At 43.6% G+C, this 23,855-nt stretch overlaps 1 protein-coding gene across 1 annotated transcript in view; it reads left to right on the top strand.

The window, feature by feature from the left end:
• The window catches only part of LOC118373178 (retinoic acid receptor beta-like), a 328,372-nt gene that overhangs the window by 27,963 nt on the left and 276,554 nt on the right, over positions 1 to 23,855 (top strand). The window lies entirely within an intron of this gene.

Consider the following 23,855-nt stretch of genomic DNA (forward strand, 5'->3'; position numbering starts at 1 on the left):
AAACAATTTAATTAATTTTAATTGAGGTAATATGTACAGTTGAAGTCGGAAGTTTACATACACTTAGGTTGGAGTCATTAAAAGTAGTTTTTCAACCACTCCACAAATTTCTTGTTAACAACTATAGTTTTGGAAATTTGGTTACTTGAACTTGTTTAGTAGTTGGAAGTGTGCCCTTAGTTTCAGCTTTTGTTCTAAGTAGTTGCTGAACGTCTAGGGGTGATGCACTTTCAAATGAGTAATTAGGTTTGTGGTATTGAAAGTTTTCTCTTTCTTCCCTCCTTGGTAAATAATAGCTGCATGCGTGTGGCCTTTTTGTTATCTTCCTTTGAAACTTCAAAATAGGTCCACACAGCAGACATTGTGGGCTAGGTTACGTCATTACGTCATCTATCTATGTTATATAGGTGGCACATCAGCTTTGACATCGGTTTTGCAGATTGGCGTTAAACTAGACATCGGGACGATTTTGGCATTTTTAGCTAATATCGTCCGATTCCGATATGCTTACCGATATATGGTGCGTCCCTAGTTGTAGTACCTAAATGTCAAGATGTCATATGGATCTTTCGTGTTATTTTGCATTGTGTTTGTGACTATGATGAGCTCAAAAGGTCACAGAGAGAAATACTGTATCAGCATTTAGATAAACAAACAGCTCACTCAATGGGAGTGTGTGGGCGTGAGTTATGCTTTAATGTGCGCGTGTGTGTGTGGCCTGTTGTTTAATTAGCTATGACTGTGAAGGGCTGACTGACAGGTTAACATATAGCACATCTGGTGATCTTGATAGGTGTGTCTGAAATGGCAGTGTCACGTGTGCTCCCTCTCCGGCCCCTAGGTCACCAGGCTGCTCATTATGGTGCACACCTGTCACCATCGTTATGAGCACCTGCGTGTCATCAGATTCACCTGGACTCCATCACTTCCCTGATTACCTTCGTTATTGTGTCTGTTTCAGTTTCATCTCTGTGCGTTGTTCGAGGGTCTTGTTATGTTCCATTTATTTATTAAAACACTCAGTCTCTGAACTTGCTTCTCTACTCTCAGGACACATTGTTACAGGCAGCCTACTCTGTATATGTTTTGGACAAAAGTAGTTCTCTATGTAGGGATTAGGGTGCCATTTCAGGGACACCCATGGCAGGGCTCCCCTCCAGAATTACATTCTACCCTGGTGGCACTGGTGCCACTACGTTTTTCAGTTGGTAGGATCAACCCATGATTTGGTCGCACCCAAGAAATGTGCGCCGTCACGCAATAGAAAAAATGAGTAGGCCCATCATCTTAAAGTCATTCAGTGCTTTATTGAAAAGTGTAATAGACTACTGAAATGGTATTCAAGAAATAAGTTGCTTCATGTTGTGGTTCAAAATATTGTATTTGTAACCTAATCAAGTGAATGTCTTGCATTTTGGGTTGAAAGTTAGGCTATTATATTTTACTGTTAAAACAGGGCTCCAGAATTTCCAGATTTTTTTTTTTTTACTAATATAATTTATTTGGGGATAATTCACTACCAGAGTAAGTGGAAACTCAAAACACATTAGCTAGATCACTAACTCTAGATATAATACCCACTGCTAGTAGCCATGTATTAATCTAATTAACAGTACTTTTTTATGTCCCAAAAAGCATTGCAGTTGTAGTCTACCAGCCAGTGAGGCCTATGCAATTGCAATGACCAATGCGCATTTCGCAGATTTTAAATCCCACAATCATTTGCCAGACCGACCCTTCCTTTTCAAGTCAGGCTGACATCACTGGTTCTGTCTATGATCTACTGTTAACCACTGTCTGTGTGTGTGTTTGTAGGTGGGTATGTGTGTGTGTGTGTGTGTGTGTGTGTGTGTGTGTGTGTGTGTGTGTGTGTGTGTGTGTGTGTGTGTGTGTGTGTGTGTGTGTGTGTGTGTGTGTGTGTGTGTGTGTGTGTGTACATGTCTACGGTTAACCACTGTACCTTTAGGGAACACCCACAGTGAGAGTCAGTTTCCATTTATTTGGACCAAGGAGAAGGACAGGAACTTTGATGTGCATTTCGGCACATATGGAAGCAATCTCGGACATTCCAGCAAGATTAAAGCATGCTTTCAGAAGGCATTTCACTAGCTCTATTTCTGGCCATGGTGAATAGAGTTTCAAAGAAGGTATAGATTCAGTTACTGTTAATATGGGCCTGGGAGAGGAGTGAAACGCAGGTCAGAAGAGAGAGAGCGGGAGACAGGGGGAAAGTTAGAGAGAGAGCGGGAGACAGGGGGAAAGTTAGAGAGAGAGAGCGGGAGACAGGGGGAAAGTTAGAGAGAGAGAGGGGGAGACAGGGGGAGACGGGAGACAGGGGAAAGTTAGAGAGAGAGAGCGGGAGACAGGGGGAAAGTTAGAGAGAGAGAGGGGGAGACAGGGGGAAAGTTAGAGAGAGAGAGCGGGAGACAGGGGGAAAGTTAGAGAGAGAGCAGGAGACAGGGGGAAAGAGAGAGAGAGAGCGGGAGACAGGGGGAAAGTTAGAGAGAGAGAGCGGGAGACAGGGGGAAAGTTAGAGAGAGAGCGGGAGACAGGGGGAAAGTTAGAGAGAGAGAGCGGGAGACAGGGAGAAAGTTAGGGAGAGAGAGCGGGAGACAGGGGGAAGTTAGAGAGAGAGAGCGGGAGACAGGGGGAAAGAGAGAGAGAGGGATCCAGAGAGAAAGAGAAAAAAGATAGTAATTGTGAAAGAAGAGTTTGAAACAAAGCGGGAAAGAGTGTTTTAGTCGTTTGTTTTCTCTTGGGTGTTTTGTATGAATTGATTAAATGTGTCAATTGGGAAGATAATTATTTGCCTCTGACATTAGAATTCACAAAAACATGCTTACTTGCGGTTGGATGGTTGGCGCCAAGAATGGATTGTGCTAGGAACATTAGAAAATAATAAATAAGAGAGATATTCTGAGACACACGTTCAACATGTGAGGTAAGGAAAAGTTCACAGAAACGTCCCGCTGTTTCGAAAAACGAGGATTTTTCTCCCCAAATCCCTCCGAGGTGTCGAGAGAAATATTCACAGTATTTAAGGGCAGCTTCATCAAGGCAGATTTTTCTTCCTTGACACATCGAGGACACAGTAGTCAAAAAACAAACAAAGAATTCATGAGTACCACTATTTGTGTTTTTTGGGGGATATTTTGACCTCCCACCCTTCTGAGTTTTCAGCATTGACAGACATTATTTTATTGTTTACAGACACAGTTATCTTTCAATTAGGTCTGAGTTTGTAAAGCATTGCATGGACATTTAGCTTTATCTGTGATCAATACTAACATATATAATTTTTTAAATGCCTGTAAGCATGTTTAGTGCATTAAAAAGTATTGACTTTTTCCACATTTTGTTGTTACAGCCTTATTTTAAAATGGATTTTTAAAAATCCCCTCAATCTACACACAATAACCCATAATGACAAAGTAAAAACTGATTTTCTGAAGGTTGAGCAAATGTATAAAAATAAATAACTGAAATATCACATTTACATAAGTATTCAGACCCTTTAATCAGTACTTTGTTGAAGCACCTTTGGCAGCGATTACAGCCTTGAGTCTTCTTGGGTATGACGCTACAGGCTTTTGGCACACCTGTATTTGGGGAGTTTTTCCCATTATTTTCTGCAGATCCTCTCAAGCTCTGTCAGGTTGGGTGGGTAGCGTATTTTCAAGTCCGGGCTCTGGCTGTGCCACTCAAGGATATTCAGAGCAGGTTTTCATCAAGGATCTCTCTGTACCGTTCGTCTTTCCCTCAATCCTGACTAGTCTCCCAGTCCCTGCCACTGAAAAACATCCCCTTCCACCAAACATCCCCTTCCACCAGCTTCCACCATCTTGCTTCACCGTAGGGATGGTGCCAGGTTTCCTCCAGACGTGACGCTTGGCATTCAGGTCAAAGAGTTCAATCTTGGTTTCATCAGACCAGAGAATCTTGTTTCTCATGGTCTCACAGTTCTTTAGGTGCCTTTGGCAAACTCCAAGTGGGCTGTCATGTGCCTTTTACTGAGGAGTGGCTTCCATCTGGCCACACTACCATCAAGGCCTGATTGGGGGATTGGTGGAGTGTTGCAGAGATGGTTGTCCTTCTGGAAGGTTTTCCCATCTCCACAGAGGAATTCTCGAGCTCTGTCAGAGTGACCATTGGGTTCTTGGTCACCTCCCTGACCAAGGCCCTTCTCCTCTGATTGCTCAGTTTGACTGGGCAGCCAGCTCTAGAAAGATTCTTGGTGGTTCCAAACTTCTTCCATTTCAGAATAATGAAGGCCACTGTGTTCTTGGGGACCTTCAATGCTGCAGACATTTTTTGGTACCCTTCCCCAGATCTGTGCCTCGACACAATCATGTCTCGGAGATCTATGGACAATGTCTTCGACCTCATGGCTTGGTTTCTGCTCTGACATGCACTGTCAACTGTGGGACCTTATATAGACAGGTGCAGTTGAAGTCGGATGTTAACACACACTTAGGTTGGAGTCATTAAAACTAGTTTTTCAACCACTCCACAAATTTCTTGTTCACAAACTATAGTTTTGGCAAGTTGGTTAGGACATCTACTTTGTGCATGACACAAGTCATTTTTCCAAGAATTGTTGACAGACAGATTATTTCACTTATAATTCAATGTATCACAATTCCAGTGAGTCAGAAGTTTACATACACTAAGTTGACTATGCCTTTAAACAGCTTGTAAAATTCCAGAAAATAATGTCATGGCTTTAGAAGCTTCTGATAGGCTAATTGACATAATTTGAGTCAATTGGAGGTGTACCTGTGGATGTATTTCAAGGCATATCTTCAAACTCAGTGCCTCTTTGCTTGACATCATGGGAAAATGAAAAGAAATCAGCCAAGACCTCAGAAAAAAATGGTAGACCTCCACAAGTCTGGTTCATCCTTGGGAGCAATTTCCAAACACTTGAAACTACTACGTTCATCTGTACAAACAATAGTACACAAGTATAACCACGCAGCCGTCATACTGCTCAGGAAGGAGACGCGTTCTGTCTCCTAGTGTCTCCTAGTGTTCATCTGAAGAGGAGAGGCGAGAAGGATCAGAGGACCAATATGCGGCGTGGTATGTGTTCATAGTGAAGTTTAATAAAGAGAACACTGAACACTGCAACACTATACAAAAGAGTAACAAAAACAATAAATCAATGATGACCGTGAAGCTACAAAATGAGACCTGTGCTGAACACAAGCCACTAACATAGACAATCACCCACCAACAAACAGTGCAACCCAGGCTACCTAAGTATGATTCTCAATCAGAGACAACTAATGACACCTGCGTCTGATTGAGAACCATACCAGGCCGAAACATAGAAATCCCAAATCATAGAAAATCAAACATAGACTGCCCACCCAACTCACGCTCTGACCATACTAAATAAATACAAAACAAAGGAAATAAAGGTCAGAACGTGACACCTAGAGATGAACGTACTTTGGTGCGAAAAGTGCAAATCAATCCCAGAACAATAATAAAGAACCTTGTGAAGATGCTGGTAGAAACAGGTACAAAAGTATCTATATCCACAGTGAAACAAGTCCTATATAACCCGAAAGGCCGCTCAGCAAGGAAGAAGCCACTGCTTCAAAACCGCCATAAAAAAGCAAGACTACGGTTTGTAAATGCACATGGGGACAAAGATCGTACTTTTTGGAGAAATGTCCTCTGGTCTGATGAAACAAAAATAGAACTGTTTGGCCATAATGACCATCGTTATGTTTGGAGGAAAAAGGGGGAGGCTTGCAAGCTGACGAACACCATCCCAACCGTGAAGCACGGGGTTGGCAGCATCATGTTGTGGGGGTGCTTTGCTGCAGGAGGGACTGGTGCACTTCACAAAATAGATGTCATCAAGAGGGAGGGAAATTATGTGGATGTATTGAAGCAACATCTCAAGACATCAGTCAGGAAGTTCAAGCTTGGTTGCGAATGGGTCTTCCAAATGGGCAATGAACCCAAGCATACTTCCAAAGTTGTGGCAAAATGGCTTAAGGACAACAAAGTCAAGGTATTGGAGTGGCCATCACAAAGCCCTGACCTCAAACCTATAGAAAATTTGTGGGCAGAACTGAAAAGGCGTGTGCGAGCAAAGAGGCCTACAAACCTGACGCAGTTACACCAGCTCTGTCAGGAGGAATGGGACAAAATTCACCCAACTTATTGTGAGAAGCTTGTGGAAGGCTTCCCAAAACGTTTGACCCAAGTTAAACAATTTGAAGACAATGCAACCAAATACTAATTGAATGTATGTAAACTTCTGTGTCACGCCCTGACCTTAGAGAGCCGCTTTAGTTCTCTATTTGGTTAGGTCAGAGTGTGATTTGGGTGGGCATTCTATGTTTTCTATTTCTTTGTTTTTGGCCGAGTGTGGTTCCCAATCAGAGGCAGCAGTCTATCGTTGTCTCTGATTGGGAATCATACTTAGGCAGACTTTTTCCCACCTAATGTTGTGGGTCATTATTTATTTTCTGTGTGTGTTTGTGTGCGCCACAGATGAGTCACGGTCGGTTTCTGTTTACCTGTTTTTTTGTGAAGGTTTCACTTTATTAAAGATGTGGAAGTACATGCACGCTGCTCCTTGGCTCATCTATGACAGGGAGTTTGAAGACAGTGAACGTGACATTCTGACACACTGGGAATGTGATGAAAGAAATAAAAGCTCAAATGAATCATAAATCATTCTCTCTACTATTATTCTGACATTTCACATTCTTAAAATAAAGTGGTGATCCTAACTGACCTAAGACAGAGAATTTTTACTAGGATTAAATGTCAGGAATTGTGAAAAAGTGAATTTAAATGTATTTGGCTAAGGTGTATGTAAACTTCCGACCTCAAATGTACGTGCCTTTCCAAATCATGTCAAATCAATTGAATTTACCGCAGGTGGACTCCAATCAAGTTGTAGAAACATCTCACGGTTGATCAATGGAAACAGGATTCACCTGCGCTCAATTTCGAGTCTCATAGCAAAGAGTAAATAAGTTATTTTAGGTTTGTTTAAATATCTAAAAACCTGTTTTTTCTTTGTCATTGTGGGGAATTGTGTGTCGATTGATGAGGATTCTTTTCAATTTTATCAATTTTAGAATAAGGCTGTAACGTAACAAAATGTGGAATAAGTCAAGAGGTCTCAATACTTTCAGAATGCACTGTATTATGCTATTATTTAAAAACTCCTTATGAAGATCAATGAGTCTCCACTGGGATATTGATGTGTTATAATGCTGAGAAGGAAAGAGAGACGGAGGGAGGAAGAGACGGGGAAGGAGGAAGAGAGGGGGAGGGAGGAAGTTAGGGGGATGGAGAAAGAGAGAGGACAGACAGACACACACGCACTCACACACACATTAGGGTCTTTAGACTGACAGGTATGCTAACACTTCGAAACAGCCAGTAAAATGGATCCCACATCTGAACAAATTAGAGGCGTTGTTGTCAGAGCCTCAGTTCAGGGTTGTTTGAATGTCACATTTAATTGCTCTAATACTTTACACTCTGCAATGAGTTGATAATGAAATAGCTGTTCATATTCTCAGGATATCTATAAATACTAAGACCCAGGTCTCCTGTGTTCCACAAGACTGCGTTAACCTGCTGAGTTTGGGGAGCTACCTTAAGTCTCTAGGTTTCAGGCAAGGTTACTCAGCGTGGTTCACAAAACATTGGGTCCTCATCATTAGTTCCTACATTGTGTTTGAGATCTTCCAAATCCCTTTCCCTTGTTGCCGTTTGTCTTCTCAGCAAGCTTCTTGTTTATTTGTTGATTTTATGTTTGTCTGAACGTTAGAAAAGAAGATATTTCTCTTTATTCACTTTCAAGACGAACACAGATCTCTGAAAACTCTCTCTCTCTTTCTCTCTTCCTCGCTCTCTCTAATTTACTTTTTCTCTCTTTCCTTCGCTCTCTCACCTTTTTTTTTACACTGTCCTCGTTCGAAGGCAATAGGAACAAAGGTGTTGAATGTTTAATTGTCCCTATCCTTCCTCTCTTATTTGACTTAGCTAATGTTGTAACTCTCTGACACGGGAAATCAGCCTCTAAATGACCCATGTCATCAGCGGGCCGACAAATGATCATCACACTTAGATTATACAGTCATATCAAAACCACTTAGACCCATTCACACTTCAATGTTAACTAACTGTACATGAACGTTAGTAGCAAGCATTTGCAGCTCTGACCTCTATCATTTGATTTGCTTTTATGTGATGTGAATGAACGGCCTAAACATTATGGCTCCATTATAGCGTTCTCTGCTAATATGAAATGTAATTTATTTTAATTAGAATTTTATTTCACCTTTATTTAACCAGGTAGGCTAGTTGAGAACAAGTTCTCATTTGCAACTGCGACCTGGCCAAGATAAAGCGTAGCAATTCGACACATACAACACAGAGTTACACATGGAATAAACAAAACATACAGTCAATAATACAGTAGAACAAAAGAAAACAAAAAGTCTATATACAGTGAGTGCAAATGAGGTAAGTTAAGGAAATAAATAGGCCATGGTGGCGAAGTAATTACAATATAGCAATTAAACACCGGAATCATAGATCGGCAGAAGATGAATGTGCAGGTAGAGATACTGGGGTGCAAAGGAGCTAAATAAATAAATAAACAAATACCAGTATGGGGATGAGGTAGGTAGATAGATGGGCTGTTTACAGATAGGCTAAGTACAGGTGCAGTGATCTGTAAACTGCTCTGACAGCTGGTGCTTAAAGCTAGTGAGGGAGATGTGAGTCTTCAGCTTCAGAGATTTTTGCAATTCATTCCAGTCATGGGCAGCAGAGAACTGGAAGGAAAGACGACCAAAGGAGGAATTGGCTTTGGGGGTGACCAGTGAGATATACCTGCTGGAGCGCGTGCTACGAGTGGGGGCTGCTATGGTGACCAGTGAGCTGAGATAAGGCGGGGCTTTACCTAGCAGAGACTTGTAGATAACCTGTAGCCAGTGGGTTTGGCGACGAGTATGAAGCGAGGGCCAACCAACGAGAGCGTACAGGTCGCAATGGTGGGTAGTGTATGGGGCTTTGGTGACAAAACGGATGGCACTGTGATAGACTGCATCCAGTTTGTTGAGTAGAGTGTTGGAGACTATTTTATAGATGACATCACCGAAGTCGAGGATCGGTAGGATGGTCAGTTTTACGAGGGTATGTTTGGCAGCATGAGTGAATCATGCTTTGTTGCGATATAGGAAGCCAATTCTAGATTTAATTTTGGATTGGAGATGCTTAATGTGAGTCTGGAAAGAGAGTTTACAGTCTAACCAGACACCCAGGTATTTGTAGTTGTCCACGTATTCTAAGTCAGAGCCGTCCAGAGTAGTGATGCTGGACGGGCGAGCAGGTGCGGGCAGCGATCGACTGAAAAGCATGCATTTAGTTTTACTTGTGTTTAAGGGCAGTTGTAGGCCACGGAAGGAGAGTTGTATGGCATTGAAGCTCGTCTGGAGGTTAGTTAACACAGTGTCCAAGGAGGGGCCAGAAGTATACAGAATGGTGTTGTCTGCGTAGAGGTGGATCAGAGAATCAACCAGGCAAGGCAATCAATTGAGAAACCAAGGCTGTCGAGTCTGCCAACAAGAATGTTGTGATTGACAGAGTCGAAAGCCTTGGCCAGGTCGATGAATACGGCTGCACAGTAATGTCTGTTATCGATGGCGGTTATGATGTCGTTTAGAACCTTAAACCTTGAGGTGCACCCATGACCAGCTCTGAAACCAGATTGCATAGCGGAGAAGGTATGGTGGGATTCGAAATGGTCAGTAATCTGTTTGTTAACTTGGCTTTCGAAGACCTTAGAAAGACAGGGTAGGATAGATATAGGTCTGTAGCAGTTTGGGTCTAGAGTGTCACCCCTTTGAAGAGGGGGATGACCGCGGCAGCTTTCCAATCTTTGGGAATCTCAGATGATACGAAAGAGAGGTTGAACAGGCTAGTAATAGGGGTTGCAACCATTTCGGCAGATCATTTTAGAATGAAAGGGTCCCGATTGTCTAGCCCGGCTGATTTGTAGGCGTCCAGATTTTGCAGTTCTTTCAGAACATCGGCTATCTGGATTTGGGTAAAGGAGATGGTGGGGGCTTTGGCGAGTTTCTGTGGAGGGTGCCTGGCAGTTGACCGGGGTAGGGGTAGCCATGTGGAAAGCATGGCCAGCCGTAGAGAAATGCTTATTGAAATTCTCAATTATAGTGGATTTATCGGTGGTGACAGTGTTTCCTATTCTCAGAGCAGTGGGCAGCTGGGAGGAGGTGCTCTTATTCTCCATGAGTTAGTACTACAGGATGCAAATTTCTGTTTGAAAAAGCTTGCCTTAGCTTTTCTAACTGCCTGTGTATATTTGTTCCTAACTTCCCTGAAAAGTTGCATATCACGGGGGCTATACGATGCTAATGCAGAACGCCACAGGATGTTTTTGTGCTGGTCAAGGGCAGACAGGTCTGGCGTGAACCAAGGACTATATCTATTCCTAGTTCTACATTTTTTGAGAGGGGCATGCTTATTTAAGATGGTGAGGAAGGCACTTTTAAAGAATAGCCAGGCATCATCTACTGACGGGATGAGGTCAATGTCATTCCAGGATACCCCAGCCAGGTCGATTAGAAAGGCCTACTTGCAGAAGTGTTTCAGGGAGCGTTTGACAGTGATGAGGGGTGGTCGTTTGGTCGCAGACCCATTACGGATGCAGGCAATGAGGCAGTGATCGCTGAGATCTTGATTGAAAACAGCAGAGGTGTATTTGGAGGGCGAATTATCTATGAGGGTGCCAGGGTGCCAGTGTTTACTGATTTGTGGTTGTACCTGGTAGGTTCATTGATAATTTGTGTGAGATTGAGGGCATCAAGCTTAGTTTGTAGGATGGCCGGGGTGTTAAGCATGTCCCAGTTTAGGTCACCTAGTAGCACGAGCTCAGAAGATAGATGGGGGGCAATCAGTTCACATATAGTATCGAGGGCACAGCTGGGGGCAGAAGGAGGTCTAGCAAGCAGCAACAGTGAAAGACTTGTTTCTGGAAAGGTGCATTTTTAGAAGTAGAAGCTCAAATTGTTTGGGTACAGACTTAGCCTGCAGAGTTCTGTATTGCTTTCTATCTTTGCAGTAGATTGCAACACCGCCCCCTTTGGCAGTTCTATCTTGGCGGAAAACGTTATAGTTAGCAATGGAGATTTCAGGGTTTTTGGTGGTTTTCCTAAGCCAGGATTAGAGTTGGCAGAGTGTGCTAAAGCAGTGAGTAAAACAAACTTAGGGAGTAGGCTTCTAATGTTAACATGCATGAAAGTCAACAAATGAGAGCACCTGGGGGGTGGGAGTGGAGCTAGGCACTGCAGGACCTGGATTTTTTTTGGAGGGGGGGATTTTACCCCTTTTTCTCCCCAATTTCGTGGTATCCAATTGTTTTAGTAGCTACTATCTTGTCTCATCGCTACAACTCCCGTACGGGCTCGGGAGAGACTAAATTGTCCTCCGATACACAACCCCACCAAGCCGCACTGCTTCTTAACACAGCGTGCATCCAACACGGAAGCCAGCCTCACCAATGTGTCGGAAGAAACACGGTGCACCTGGCCACAGGAGTCGCTGGTGCACGATGAGACAAGGACATCTCTACCGACCAAGCCCTCCCTAACCTGGACGACGCTAGGCCAATTGTGCGTCGCCACACGGACCTCCCAGTCGCGGCCGGTTACGACAGAGCCTGGGCGCGAACCCAGAGTCTCTGATGGCACAGCTGGCGCTGCAGTACAGCACCCTTAACCACTGCGCCACCCGGGAGGCCCAGGACCTGGATTAAGCGCCACATCACCAGAGGAACAGAAGAGAACTAGGAGAAGGGTACGGCTAAATACTATACGAACCGTCTAGCACATTCAGAACAGAGAGTAAAAGGAGCAGGTTTCTAGGCACGATAGCATAGATTCAAGGCATAGTGTACAGAAAAAGGTAAGGTAGGATGTGAGTACATTGGAGGTAAACCTAGGCATTAATGAAGAGAGAGATATAGTCTCTAGAGATGTTTAAACCAGGTGATGTCATCGCATATGTAGGAGGTGGAATAACATGGTTGGTTAAGGCATATTGAGCAGGGCTAGAGGCTCTACAGTGAAATAAGACAGTAATCACTAACCAGGAAAGTAATGGACAAGGCATATTGATATTAGAGAAAGGCATGCGTAGTCAATTGAACATATGGGTCCAGTGAGTGGTTGGGCAGGCTGGGGACACGGCGATTCAGACAGTTAGCAGGCTAACAAGCTAACAGTTAGTAGGCCGGAGCTAAACAAGCTAGCAGCTAGTAGACCAGGGCTAGCAGTTAGCAGACCGGGCAGGCAAGCTAGCAGTTAGCAGACCAGGGCCCGGGCCTGGCAGTTTAGCAGTTAGCAGACCGGGTTAGCAAGCAAGCAGATAGCAGGGGCTAGAAAGTTAGCCTTTGGGGGGGGGGACGTCACGATGGGGGTAAGTCTGTTTTTGCCTCTTCGTGCGGTGACGTCGATAGACCAGTCGTGGAATTAGTAGGGTTCCAAGTAGCTCTAAGTAGCTAGCAGGCCGATATTGTAGCCCAGGAATATGCTTCAGTGGTAGCACAGGAGCCCTGGTCGGGCTAGCTTCAAGCTAAATTGGTGCTTGCTCTGGGATGGAAACGCTAGCCAGGAGTAGTCATCTGGGATTGCGGTTAGCTAGTTGTGAAGATCCAGTTGAAAATGTTCAGTTTGCGGTAGGAATCCGGGGATAAAAATAACAGGTCCGATTTGCTCTGGTTAGAGTCACGTTGTTCGAACTGACGAGAGCTTTCCGAGCTGAAGGTTAGCTGATGACCGCTGGCAATGGTTTGCTGACTGATATCTGGTAGTTAGCTGGCTAGCTTCAGTTGAGGGATTCCAGATCTGAAGTAAATATAAATACTTTAGGAAAAAACCCAGATCCACGCCACATTGGGTGAGGCGGGTTGCAGGAGAGTATTTAGATGATGAGGTTTAGCAAAATATTTTAACGGATATGCAACGAAAAATATGTAAAACGATATATACCAGGGACACGACAGGACAAAGACGTCTGATTGTTACGCCATCTTGGATACAATAAGATTTAATAAAAGGTGATCAATAACATGTCAATAGAAATACAGTTGAATTATCTGTCCCTGGTATGAGTGGGTGACTGGAAGAACTCTGATTACAGAACATGAGAGCCAATTACTCTATGTGAGCTTTTAGATGTTTGATGACCATGAATCACCGTTGCCCCTGACGATAAATGTCTGTGTGTGTGTGCGTGCGTGTATGACGTTGATTGTTTTTCCTATAGATGGATTTCATTTTGACGTTCTCTTCAGAATTAGTTTGTTCTTTGGGGTCAAAAAGAGTATAGACTTTTAAATAAATCATTTTTTTTGACTGGCCTTCTGATAAGTTTACTGTACACCAGTAAACATATGAAGGCCTGGTCAGGTTATATCTTGAACACCATCTTAATCACCAAGACTAAATCATGACAATATACTGTATTACCACTATGTGTACTGAGGGTGATATGTATTTAATTCTGATGTAACTGTAACAAGCCCAAACTAAGTCATTCTGATTGAAATGGCATTGCTGAAAACCAAAACCAAACACAGTAAGAAAAACACAGCACCAATAGACAAAAATGATACTTCCATTTGCATCAGAGACATGGGGAAACTAACATGTATATTACAGTAACATATACCACCCTCCTGAACTGCTTCTGTTACTAATGGACAGCCCTCCGTAAGCCATCTCTATTCAGCTGAGATGAGAGTATTGAAAAGTGGACAGCATATGCTCACCTGAGCCCTGCATGTTAACGTGAGTCTTAATATTTAAGAGGCTGTGTGTGAAACTGCAAGCCACAGCACTTTCTATGGGCTTGTGTGTGTTACTTCAGACAGCTGGAGCATACTGGGGCTTCATGAGGGAGTGAAGAACCTTATCGTGTGTGTGTGTGTGTGTTAGGATTCATGCTTTGAATTTTTCATCAGTCTCTGGGAACAGCTGACAGGTCTTGAGGCATTGCGTATGAGCACTGTAGGGGTGTGTGTGCAGCTCTCTCGGAGATGGGATTTGAACCACAACCCTCCAGCTGCTTGCCTGCCTATCTAATCTATAGGCTACATGCCTCCACAGCAAACATTTATGTCCCATTGTATTTTCACACTTTTTATCAAAGCAGTGGACTTTCTCTTTCCAAGTTATAAACCTATGACTTATTCATCCATTGTGAAATTCAAACATCTCCCAAAAAATTATATTTGGAGGAGGATGAAACTGACTCATGATTCTTACTGTATTGTGTTTTCAATTGAGACAGCAGCTATTAATACATATGTATCTCTTTTAATTTATAATGATTATTATGAAAGAGTCTATCAGTTGCTATCTGGCGTTTTGTAGGAAAGATTACAGGCAAATGAAGGCGGCATTGAATCAATTATTTAGGCTGAAAAGTACAAAGCATCATACATAGCATCGCAGCCTGCAGCGAGGGAGCGAGCAGCGAAGGAAAATTAGGTCAGTTTCATAATATTCCAGTGGGATCTCTCCCAGCACTGCAGCTGCACAGTTAAAGGGTAGGTCTGAACAATTCAGAGCAATCAAACCCTATTTTTGCTTAAATAGATCAATGATATTTGGAGTATTTTGAACAAAAGTGGCCATGAATATTCTCAAGTTTCAGATGGATTTGTTGTTTATTTATTATTTATTTGAGAATATTAAAAGTTGTATTTTATTCAAGTTTTGTTGAATGATTGATGATGTATTTCCCCCTCCCCTTTAAATCCAGCTTGTTGTTGGCCTGCAGTTCATTTTGGGAGAATGGTTGAACCAATCGGATGATCCTATGCGCTTATATCTGGCAAAAATAAAGTTATTGTTGGGAAGTAGTGGTAACCTCAAAATATAAGCTGAACTGAAAATAAACCCACATTCACTAATGTACTGTATCAAAACAATGGTTACAAGAGCCCTACTTTAGTAACTGTCATTTGTACAGTATAATCTACTTTATTCAAGCACTGATTTGAATATTTTACTGGTCTCGGGATAAAGATATATACAAAAGCATATTTATGACACTGTCTCCAGTATGTACAAGCTAGTCTGTATTGTGCTGTATCATAAAGTAGTTGAGGTTTCAAAGTGACTGTCTGAGTGCCATCAGGTGCGCCCTGCCTGCCCTGCCATGGGCCCTGTGCTACACTGTTGCTGAGTTTTAATGAACGCTTGAAGGGTGGATCAGTCTGGCAAAGCTCCAGGGTTCTATCAAAGAGAGGGGGATTTAAAGCATGATTATGCTGTCTGTGAGAGCTCCATCTCCCCTAGACTCCACAAGACTACAGCCTGATACTCTGGAGATCACTCAGCACACACATCATACTGCCCGACCTGCAGTATACAGTCTGCACACCGTCTGTCTCTATCGCTGTCTCTATCTCTGTCTCTTTCTCAAAACTCTTTGGGGACGGATTAAGAACGGTGAGATGAGATGTGGTTCATTTCTCTGCTTTTGCGTAAACTGAAGCCATAAGTGTATGACAAAGTTGATGTTTTTCTCGGAGTACAGTACACCCACCAGCACGTTTGGATAGGGTAGGCCAAGGGAAACCAAAAATACACTGCTGCCTGTTCTTTACTGAATGCCCTGTGATTGTGGCCTACAGTCTTCTGAATGCCATGTTTGACCTGAATGACCTCCAGTTTCAACTGTTCTGCCTTATTATTATTCGACCATGCTGGTCATTTATGAACATTTGAACATCTTGGCCATGTTCTGTTATAATCTCCACCCGGCACAGCCAGAAGAGAACTGGCCACCCCACATAGCCTGGTTCCTCTCTAGGTTTCTTCCTAGGTTTTGGCCTTTCTAGGGAGTTTTTCCTAGCCACTGTGCTTCTACACCTGCATTGCTTGCTGTTTGGGGTTTTAGGCTGGGTTTCTGTACAGCACTTTGAGATATCAGCTGATGTACGAAGGGCTATATAAATACATTTGATTTGATTTGATGTTTCTCATGTCTGAGGTGACCGCGGTTCATTCTGTGGTGAAGGAAGTTCACATCTTTGTTTTTTGTTAAACCTTTCCATTATGACCTTGAGTCAGTTGGTCATGTGGTCCCTGCAGATCTCTAAATACATCAACATATGCACAATGTCTCAGCCTCCACGCCGCCTGCCCGGTCAGACAATGACAGACATTGTGGCCTTGTTATTGAAGGGAGACCTACATAGACAAAGGGCAACCAGTTCCAGGAGAAATTGAAATTATTTGCTGGTAATTTTTTCTTCTTCAAAGTTCTCACACTTTTATTACAAGACTTAACCTACAGTCATTTAGCTTGGTTCCACATCTGCCAACTACTTTACAAATGAGCAAAGGAGTTTGTAAAATGATATTACAGATCTGGGTCAGTGATAAATATTTCTCCAAAATTGAATAAAGTATTTTTGGTGAACCAAATTCCTCCAGAATAACTTTCTTTTTAAAAGTTGTTGTGGAACTGTCAGTGAAATGCCTCTCAAATCAGTGGAAAGTGTGGCTGGAGGGAGTTATATCAACTACATGTTTCAGCCAGTCTGCCAATCCACTACAGGGCTTCATTTTCTTTCTCTCCCTCCCACTCTGGGTGATGTTCAGCATTTTTCCTTGGGCCAATTTTCAAACGCCTGCGCTATTGACTGGTCCAGACAACATGTAAAATGAATATCAGTTAGCTATCACGTTGATATGTTAAATGATAATAGCATACTATAATATTGATGATATATCAGCAGACTCATTGGCATTTGATGTTTACATTTTCCTGGTTCAGTAGGAACTGTCCCTGTACTGCAGTCAGCAGTTTTCACTATCGTATATCACTTCCTAGAATCATCTGATTTCTATCTAGTAGCTGTTTTGATATATCTACTACTGATGTAACCTGAAGTGTCTGATGAAAAGTGTTAACATATCTTTTAAAAGCTTTATTTATTCATGTTTTATTTATGTAGCCTAGTTGTTAATGGTGTTAAATAAAATATGCCCTACACACAACAGTTCTGTAGCTTTCTGTTAAGGATAGTGCTGGACCAGTAGATATTTTCATTGTAGACCTAATTTTCCCTATTTGTTGAAGGCATTTTTGGAAGAGAAAATGATATCCATCCCTACCCACACATCTGCCACATCTACAGTTCACTTCCAGTTAGGCTAATTCTGCTATGACTTCTAAATCACTCTGACAGAGCTGGATCAAATGTAGGAAGCAGATGAAAAGAAAAAGAGAGACAATGATCTTTTTCCTTTTTTTGCGTTTTCATTTCTCGTGTCCCCTCACTGCCTCCACCCCCTGCTGGTTCACCGTGAAAATTGACAAAATATATTGATTCTCGGCTAGCCAGGCGAGCTTGATAAACGGAGTGTATTGTGGTAGAGTGTAGGCAAATTTACCTTGAAGCATTGCTTCCATCCGGTTCACTTCTCTCTTCCTCCCATTCCGTCCTCACACTCGCTGAATGACAATAGCCTAATGTCGTCACCGGGAGAGACAACTCGTCTAACTCTGCGCTCGCATCACCATGCCTAGATGACAGTTGGCCAGGAGCAGGGAAAGGAAGATGGAGCTTCTCTGCCCTCTGGGATTGATGCATTTTCCCCTAAACACAATCAGCAAGGTTAGAGAGCAGTCAGAGCAGCCACCAGTATGTGTCTCCACCCCCAGGGCCAGGGGCAATTTACATGGAGATAACATTGATCAAAGCTTCCCATTCTCCCTCCCGGCTGCATCAATGGCAGAACACTTGAAAGAGTATCATGGTGTTTTAGTGGCAGAGGAGCTATTCTATATCTGTGAAGAGGGGTTGGAGGAGGGTGACAGCCAATGCTGAATCCTCTCAATGGGCTTGGTGGCATCTCACCGCATGACAGGTCGCTACGGTCGCCACAGCCACGCTGTTGTGCTTTGAAGAGATGAATACATCCAAGTATAAAAGCGTCATATCTTAAGGTAGGGTTCGTCAACTCGGTTTGTCCTCGGGCCAAATCTTTTCTGAGCGAATAGTAGACAGGCAGAATGTAATTAGCATATAATATTAGCACAGGCCTACACTACAAATAGGCCTACACCACAAATTGAACAACATTTTTAACTGTGTCAGTGTGCTCTGCGCCCGGCCTGCCACAGGAGTCGTTAGTGCACAATGGGATAAGGACATCCCTGCTGGCCAAACGCTACCCTAACCCAGACGACGCTGAGCCAATTGTGCCCCGCCCCATGGGTCTCCCGGTCGCGGCCGGCTGCGACAGAGCCTAGACTTGAACCCAGAATCTCTTGTGGCACAGCTAGCTCTTAGACCACATGGCCACTCAGGAGGCCCCAGGTGCCCCTGTCTGTGTCAACAGCCGGCCGCCGCGTCGATGCACTGGCGGATGATGTGTATAGGATTGTTCTGGAGGGGCTCATTTTCCCCTGGCTATTGGTGAGAGTACTGACAACACCGATGTAGCACAGTTGTGTGTATATACTGTATATGTACATTTTTTATGGAATTGGCTTTAAAGAAGAGCTACTGGCACTGATTCCCTTCGAAGGACACACCACCGGGGACATCCTTTTCACAAAGCTGGAACAATTGTTTACGCAGCGTGGCCTGTCATTCGGAAAAGTGGTCACCGATGGGGTTCCTGCTATGGTGGGCAGACACAGGGGCCTGGTCAGCAGCCCCCCAAATGAATGGCTTGCATTGTCTCATCCATCAGAGTGTGCTGTGTGCCAGACTAAACGCTGAGCTAAAGGATGTGATGGATAAAGTAATGCCCATAATCAACTTTGACAGGGAGACATCAAACACACAACACCGTGTTTTCCGCAAGCTTGTGACAGAATCAGAGGCCACCAATGATGATCTCCTGCTTCACAACAACGTCAGCTGCATGACCAGGTTGTGGATTTTCTCTGAAAAAGCTAAATCAAATCAAATCAAATGTATTTATATAGCCCTTCGTACATCAGCTGATATCTCAAAGTGCTGTACAGAAACCCAGCCTAAAACCCCAAACAGCAAGCAATGCAAGTGTAGAAGCACGGAGGCTAGGAAAAACTCCCTAGAAAGGCCAAAACCTAGGAAGAAACCTAGAGAGGAACCAGGCTATGTGGGGTGGCCAGTCCTCTTCTGGCTGTGCCGGGTGGAGATTATAACAGAATATGGCCAAGATGTTCAAATGTTCATAAATGACCAGCATGGTCGTATAATAATAAGGCAGAACAGTTGAAACTGGAGTAGCAGCACGGTCAGGTGGACTGGGGACAGCAAGGAGTCATCATGTCAGGTAGTCCTGGGGCATGGTCCTAGGGCTCAGGTCCTCCGAGAGAGAGAAAGAAAGAGAGAATTAGAGAGAGCATATGTGGGGTGGCCAGGCCTCTTCTGGCCGTGCTGGGTGGAGATTATAACAGAACATGGCCAAGATGTTAAAATGTTCATAAATGACCAGCATGGTCGAATAATAATAAGGCAGAACAGTTGAAACTGGAGCAGCAGCACGGCCAGGTGGACTGGGGACAGCAAGGAGTCATCATGTCAGGTAGTCCTGGGGCATGGTCCTAGGGCTCAGGTCAGTTGAAACTGGAGCAGCAGCACGGCCAGGTGGACTGGGGACAGCAAGGAGTCATCATGTCAGGTAGTCCTGGGGCATGGTCCTAGGGCTCAGGTCCTCCGAGAGAGAGAAAGAAAGAGAGAAGGAGAGAATTAGAGAACGCAAACTTAGATTCACACAGGACACCGAATAGGACAGGAGAAGTACTCCAGATATAACAAACTGACCCTAGCCCCGCGACACATAAACTACTGCAGCATAAATACTGGAGGCTGAGACAGGAGGGGTCAGGAGACACTGTGGCCCCATCCGAGGACACCCCCGGACAGGGCCAAACAGGAAGGATATAACCCCACCCACTTTGCCAAAGCACAGCCCCCACACCACTAGAGGGACATCTTCAACCACCAACTTACCATCCTGAGACAAGGCTGAGTATAGCCCACAAAGATCTCCGCCATGGCACAACCCAAGGGGGGGGCGCCAACCCAGACAGGATGACCAGATCAGTGAATCAACCCACTCAGGTGACGCACCCCTTCCAGGGACGGCATGAGAGAGCCCCAGTAAGCCAGTGACTCAGCCCCTGTAATAGGGTTAGAGGCAGAGAATCCCAGTGGAAAGAGGGGAACCGGCCAGGCAGAGACAGCAAGGGCGGTTCGTTGCTCCAGAGCCTTTCCGTTCACCTTCCCACTCTTGGGCCAGACTACACTCAATCATATGACCCACCGAAGAGACGAGTCTTCAGTAAAGACTTAAAGGTTGAGACCGAGTTTGCGTCTCTGACATGGGTAGGCAGACCGTTCCATAAAAATGGAGCTCTATAGGAGAAAGCCCTGCCTCCAGCTGTTTGCTTAGAAATTCTAGGGACAATTAGGAGGCCTGCGTCTTGTGACCGTAGCGTACGTGTAGGTATGTACGGCAGGACCAAATCAGAGAGATAGGTAGGAGCAAGCCCATGTAATGCTTTGTAGGTTAGCAGTAAAACCTTGAACTCAGCCCTTGCTTTGACAGGAAGCCAGTGTAGAGAGGCTAGCACTGGAGTAATATGATCTAATTTTTTGGTTCTTGTCAGGATTCTAGCAGCCGTATTTAGCACCAACTGAAGTTTATTTAGTGCTTTATCCGGGTAGCCGGAAAGTAGAGCATTGCAGTAGTCTAACCTAGAAGTGACAAAAGCATGGATTAATTTTTCTGCATCATTTTTGGACAGAAAGATTCTGATTTTTGCAATGTTACGTAGATGGAAAAAAGCTGTCCTTGAAATGGTCTTGATATGTTCTTCAAAAGAGAGATCAGGGTCCAAAGTAACGCCGAGGTCCTTCACAGTTTTATTTGAGACGACTGTACAACCATTAAGATTAATTGTCAGATTCAACAGAAGATCTCTTTGTTTCTTGGGACCTAGAACAAGCATCTCTGTTTTGTCCCTAGAACAAGCATCTTAAAAGTAGAAAGTTTGCAGCCATCCACTTCCTTATGTCTGAAACACATGCTTCTAGCAAGGGCAATTTTGGAGCTTCACCATGTTTCATTGAAATGTACAGCTGTGTGTCATCCGCATAGCAGTGAAAGTTAACATTATGTTTTCAAATAACATCCCCAAGAGGTAAAATATATAGTGAAAACAATAGTGGTCCTAAAACGGAACCTTGAGGAACACCGAAATTTACAGTTGATTTGTCAGAGGACAAACCATTCACAGAGACAAACTGATATCTTTCCGACAGATAAGATCTAAACCAGGCCAGAACTTGTCCGTGTAGACCAATTTGGGTTTCCAATCTCTCCAAAATAATGTGGTGATCGATGGTATCAAAAGCAGCACTAAGGTCTAGGAGCATGAGGCCAGATGCAGAGCCTCGGTCCGATGCCATTAAAATGTCATTCACCACCTTCACAAGTGCCGTCTCAGTGCTATGATGGGGTCTAAAACCAGACTGAAGCATTTCGTATACATTGTTTGACTTCAGGAAGGCAATAAGTTGCTGCGCAACAGCCTTTTCTAAAAATTTTGAGAGGAATGGAAGATTCGATATAGGCCGATACTTTTTTATATTTTCTGGGTCAAGGTTTGGCTTTTTCAAGAGAGGCTTTATTACTGCCACTTTTAGTGAGTTTGGTGCACATCCGGTGGATAGAGAGCCGTTTATTATGTTCAACATAGGAGGGCCGAGCACAGGAAGCAGCTCTTTCAGTAGGTTAGTTGGAATAGGGTCCAGTATGCAGCTTGAAGGTTTAGAGGCCATGATTATTTTCATCATTGTGTCAAGAGATATAGTACTAAAACACTTGAGCGTCTAAATGAAGGCAACAGCTGACCACCTTTGTATTCTGGAAATTGAGGAATTCCTCTCCAATGTTGCTTTTTTAGCTGACATATTCTGTCACTTAAACAAGTTAAATCTGAAGTTACAAGGAAGAAGGACAGTAGTCGATCATAGTCTGCTGCTGGAAGAACGTATGTGTTGGCTTTACACCTCCTGCTATATTGTGGATATAGTGTTACCTGTCTAACAGAACACAGATGGTGTTCTTTAATGGAACATCTCCAACAAAAGCAAGGTAAAATCAGGAATTCCCCAGGGCAGCTGTCTTGGCTTTGAGTAAAACCAGTGTGTCTATGTATGCGGATGACTCAACACTATCTATACACGTCAGCTACAACAGCAACTGAAATGACTGCATCGCTTAACAAAGAGCTGAAGTTAGTTTCAGAAATGGTGGCAAGAAATAAATTCTCCCTAAATATTTGACACATCATTTATTAAACCTCAACTAAATCTTGTAATAAATACATTTGGAAATTGAGCAAGTTGAGGTAACTAAAGCGCTTGGAGTAACCCTGGATTGTAAACTGTCATAATATTGATACAACAGTAGCTAAAATAATAAAGAGCTGCTCTACATTCTTAACAGCACTATCAACAAGGCAAGTCCTACAAGCTCTATTTTTGTTGCACCTTGACTACTGTTCAGTAGTGTGGTCAGATGCCACAAAGAGGGACTTGCAATTGGCTCAGAACAGGGCAGCACGGCTGGCCCTTGGATGTACATAGAGAGCAAACATGAATAATATGCATGTCAATATCTCCTGGCTCAAGGTAGAGGATATATTTACTTCATCACTACTTGTATTAGTGAGAGGTATTGATTGACATGTTGAATGAACCGAGCTGTCTCTTTAAACGACTAGCACACAGCTCAGACACTCATGCATACCCCACAAGATATGCCACCAGAGGTCTCTTCACAGTCCCCAAGTCCAGAACAGACTATGGGAGGTGCACAGTACTACATAGAGCCATGGCTACATGGAATTCTATTCCACATCAGGTAACTGATGCAAGCAGTAGAGTCAGATTTAAAAAACTGATAAAAATACACCATATGGACCAGCGGGGACTGTGAAGCAACACAAACATAGGCACAGACACATGCATACACACTCATGATAACAGACGCACTATACACACACACATACACATGGATTTAGTGTTGTAGATATGTGGTAGTGGAGTATGGGCCTGAGGGCAAACACTTAGTGTGTTGTGAATTCTGTTATGAATGGTATTGTCTTGGCAGCAGCTAATGGGGATCCATAATAAATACAAATACATACAAATGGTGGAAAAACTTTACTAGGAAGCTTGAGTTGTTGGATTTGGACTTGTCATCTGGAAGCTACTGAACTTCAGCACACTGGAGAAACGACAGGCAGAAGGACCAGGCCACAGCATAGTCACAGAGGTGATGGAAGATTTCATCAAGCAGCTGAGGGACAACTTCTTCATCAGATTTGAAGACCACAGCATGCCCAAGCATATCATTGTGTTTGTACGTGATCCTTTCACAGTCCGCCCAGGTGTAGAATTCTCCTCTTTGGTATAGAAAACTATACCTTTCTGGATGAGGCCACAATTCAAACTGGGCTGATTGAATTCCAGATATCGAGCCAAATTAGGGATGTGCTCAGGAGTGTCGAGTCCTTGTGTGAGTTTTCGGTGGAATGCTCAGAGGAACACAGCACTATAAAGAAACTTGTGTTTTATGTGCTAACAATGTTTGGATTGACTTACACCTGCGAGTCCTCCTTTTCCTCTATGAACGCAATCAAGACTCACGACAGGAACTGGCTTTCACATAAGTCAATTCGAGGACTTCCTGCGCATCAAAATCACATCCATCTGACCCGACATTTACAATGACGGCCTACACATAGCCTACATCAGC

Source organism: Oncorhynchus keta, chromosome 20, assembly GCF_023373465.1.
Source record: "Oncorhynchus keta strain PuntledgeMale-10-30-2019 chromosome 20, Oket_V2, whole genome shotgun sequence".
In the NCBI taxonomy this organism is placed as follows: Eukaryota; Metazoa; Chordata; class Actinopteri; order Salmoniformes; family Salmonidae; genus Oncorhynchus; species Oncorhynchus keta.